The sequence below is a fragment of the Acipenser ruthenus genome, chromosome 45 (assembly GCF_902713425.1).
Source record: "Acipenser ruthenus chromosome 45, fAciRut3.2 maternal haplotype, whole genome shotgun sequence".
Taxonomy (NCBI): Eukaryota; Metazoa; Chordata; class Actinopteri; order Acipenseriformes; family Acipenseridae; genus Acipenser; species Acipenser ruthenus.
This window is the reverse complement of record NC_081233.1, coordinates 1,343,911-1,348,027: the sequence shown is the minus strand read 5'-3', so window position 1 is coordinate 1,348,027 and position 4,117 is coordinate 1,343,911. Positions and strand designations below refer to the sequence as shown.

The 4,117-nt window shown below is 40.1% G+C and overlaps 1 non-coding gene across 1 annotated transcript; it reads right to left on the bottom strand.

Annotated features, from left to right (window-relative positions):
• Window positions 1-3,379: 3,379 nt before the first annotated feature.
• Window positions 3,380-3,451, bottom strand: trnat-cgu (transfer RNA threonine (anticodon CGU)). The gene has a single exon. It is a non-coding gene; the product is annotated as a tRNA-Thr (tRNA).
• Between the last annotated feature and the right edge of the window lie 666 nt (window positions 3,452-4,117).

Below are 4,117 nucleotides of genomic sequence, written 5' to 3'. Positions count from 1 at the left end.
ACACACACCAAGACACACACATACTTGAGACACACACAGGTACTGACCCGCACACAAAGGTACTGACACACACACACACTGAGACTGCGACAGACACACACTGAGAGACACAGAGACACACACTGAGAAACACAGAGACACAGAGACACAGAGACACACACACACACACACACACACAGGTACTGACACACACAAATACTGACACGCACGCAAAGGAACTGACACGCACACACACACACACACACACACACTAAGATACTGACACGCACACTGACACACACACACACACCGCGACACACACTGACACAAACACAACCACACACACTGAGACACAAACACACACACCGAGAAACACACACTCACACACACAGTTGCTAACACACACAGAGGTACTGACAAACACACACACACAGGTCATGACACACACACACATATAATTAATCTTTAGTAAGCTGACTTTAGACTGGAATTAAAGGTTATCAATTTTTATTTGGGAGATCAAATGCATGTTTTTTCCTGTAAATATTAAATACTATACGTTTTGTTAATATTTTCTGCCTATTTATCAAAGAATGGAAAAATTCACCTCACACAACACAGATTTCCCTGCAGGTACTGACACACACACACACACACACACACACACAGGTACTGACACACACACACTTATGATATGCACTTATTTTATGCTAATTGATAAACATGCAAATTTCAACATTACAAGAGCCAATCAAATCGTGTGAAATCCTCATTTGCTGCCAGTTAAATATTTAACTAAATGTTAACTCTAGCTAAGATTTAAGATTTATTTAAATATTTAGCTAACTGTTAAATGTTGTAACTAGATTTCTAAATGATATCTGAATGCACACATTTATAAAAAGCTGTATTTATTTTCTCCTCATTTCTGGCAGCCCATACTAACGGCGCTCGGAACTTTGGCATTTTTAAATCCTAACGGTCTCTGCTCAGCGGAGTGGAATGTTCAGGAGCCGGTTGCCTAGCAGCGTCTCCGCCTCCTTATCTGCCCCGCCCCCTCTCTCCCTCTCTCGTTGCTCCAGCTAGGAGTTCACATTCAGCTTCCTTAGATTATATAGCGCCATTCTTTACTAACTTTTACAAATGAGCTTATTGGAGGCTTCGTGTTTTTAAGATGGTTCAGGTGCAGTCCGGGCAGACTGACTGCAGCATCATTACAGTATACCGCACTGCGCTCGGCTTTGTGTGGAGGCTGATACACAAAATAATGAACGACTGGTAAAGAAATCACATGGATTGCTTTTTAATGCTAAATGTGTATCTGGTATTCTAAGTATTACCTACAATTAATTACTCAGCTATATTCATATTCAGAATGTGATACAGTATTAAGACAGGGTCCAGTATTAGAAATAAATAAACATGCTTTAAGAGAAACAGCAGTGATGTTTATTGCCCATTCCCATCCATTCTCTAGATGTTTCTACATTGTGGTTGCAATCCACAGGGACAAGGGACTCAGCAATGTTAAATAAAAAACTAGAGCCCACAATTAACCAATATAGAAAGGAAGGGGGGAGAAATGTATTGCCTGCGTGCAGCACCTTCCACTTTCCTCTATTAAATGTCATTTGCCATGTGTCTGCCCAGTTCTGAATGCTGTCGAGATCATTTTGAAGGACCTTTGCTGCTGCAACAGTGTTTGCCACTCCTCCTATTTTTGTGTCACTTGTTATTGATTTATTTATATAAATGTGTGTTTTGTTGTTCACCTCTTTATTATTATTTCTCATCTCAAGTGTGGTTTGATGTATTTGCTTCACTGGACCCCCCTAAACTACTTTCTCTCTTTCCTCTATGGAAGTATACGAGCGAAACTCCGATTGGCTGAAGGACTGTCTGCCCAATGCACTCCCCCCCCCCCCCGTTGCTTAGCAACCGCGTCTCCCGTTCCACGGCTCTGCTTGCCAGCGGCTCGCTGCTTGATCTCCCCGCCCTGCCAATCATCTCCTGCCTTTATAAATGCGGAGGAATATTGTGAGAGGGAGAGCCGGACTTGTGAAGGAGATTCCGCGCTGCAGACTGGAGCTGGAACGCGGAGAGACTTTATAACTTCGTGTCGCACACCAGGAAGGCTGTGTCTGACCGGGAGGGGATCATTTCCAACACGGGGTGCAGCGTGCTGGGGTTCCCCGGTCAGGGAGCCTGTTAGTTTATTGTTAACGTTGTGTGCTTTATTTGATAGCTGTGCCGCTCCTGCAGCAAGGAGTCCTCTGTGTTTATTTGTTATATTTTATTTTATTTTTGCGTGCACGCAGCTGTTTTATATATTCATTTTAAATAGATTGGGTGGAATTGGTACCGTGTACTTTATAAATGTAATGTAGTTTGTAACGAGACCATTCAACTGCTGACGTTGTTGTCTACTTTGTATGTATCACAAAAAGAACAGAATTGCTGATCTGGTTAATTAACTTTACTATAAGAAAATTATAGATCCAAGTACTTGATATAAACTGCAATAATATAATATGTGCTAATTAGTTTAATTAACTGCACCATAATGAACTGATAGATTTAGAGTCTGTTTTATTGTATTAGCCTTATATATATATATATAGTGTGTGTTTGAGATTTTTAAAACAATTACTAATAAAAACTTGTAAAGATTATTTTTGGTGTATGATTGCTTGGTTTCTCCTGGATAAAAGAGTTTGTGTGGGAACCAACCACTCGACGTCCTTGTCCTCAATAAACACAAGGTGGCGTAGTCAAATTATTAACATAAATGTAGCTATATGTATATAAAGACCTGCTACACAAGAAACCAACCGTTTGCTAAACTATTTAAGGACCAAGCGGGTTTTTTGGCTGTATTTGACTCTCTTCCTATAACAATGCACAAAAAATCAATTTGTTACAGTCTCATCTTGGAATGGGTGTCCTTGTTTTCAGGACACTCTGGGGAACGTTATAGCTTCTCTTAAATAATCTGTCCAAGCCGTCTGGCAAGGCAAGCTGTGGCTTTCAATTTGAAATTTCAGTATGATGTGGTGTTGACACAATCTCGGTCCTTAAAGGGTTAAGAGCCAAACACACTGACCAATTGCGCCACAGGAATTTGCTGCGGGATACGAGGGAAAAAATCACGTGCCTTGACAGGTTGCATTCCTGAAACTGACAGCTCGGCACCGTTGGTTGTGCTTGATAGGAAATGGTGTTGTTGGAGTCGGGGTATAGCTCAGTGGTAGAGCATTTAACAGCTGATCAAGAGATCCCCGGTTCAAATCCGAATACCCCCATTTTAATTTAAATTAAAATACAAGTTGCATTATATCATTTTTCTTTTCAGCTGCAAAGGTACAAACAAGTAACAAATAGTGTTTTAAAGAGAGCAACAAGGTACGGACGGGGATTGAACCCGTGATCTTCGGTTTACGAGACCGACGCCTTACCACTTGGCCACCGCACCCTTCATGACTGCAAATGAAATCGGAAGCTTGGACTCTATTGAGAAGGCTGCCCGGAAAGACAATCTGTCTCGAAACCAACCTTACAGTTAACAGCTGAATGCCAAGGATGGGCAAAATAGTCTCGGAAACACTTTAAATACAAAACATTGGTCTCCATATTTATTTAAAATACAAATAGAAAATAGGTTGCCAGACATGTATTTTAAATAGGAATGAGTAAATACTATTTTGCAAATAGTATTTTTTTAAAAACACTTGACACCATCATCTACCGGCTGTAGTATACACCCATTTTTTATTTATTGTTTTCATAATAATGAACTGAAAGTTTCAGTACTGCCTCAGTCCACAAGCCTGTCAGTAACCGTATTTTGATCCAAAAGAACTGGTACTTCTATAGCAATAATTACAATAGTTTTAGGCTGTCTTTGAAAATGAATTACTCTGGAGTTAAGAATCGTACATCTTTTACCAGAAACATTTTGATTTACATTAAATGGATTTCATATTAGAGTGAAGCTATGGTCGCATTGCTGAGTAAGGAATGACCATAAAACAAGGCACATGCTAATTCTGAGGACACACTCGTTTTAGGTGTTAACCCTATTATTTGCAGCAGCAGCGATGCAATTTTAAAGCTTTTCACCATTTTTCAACTTTTTATT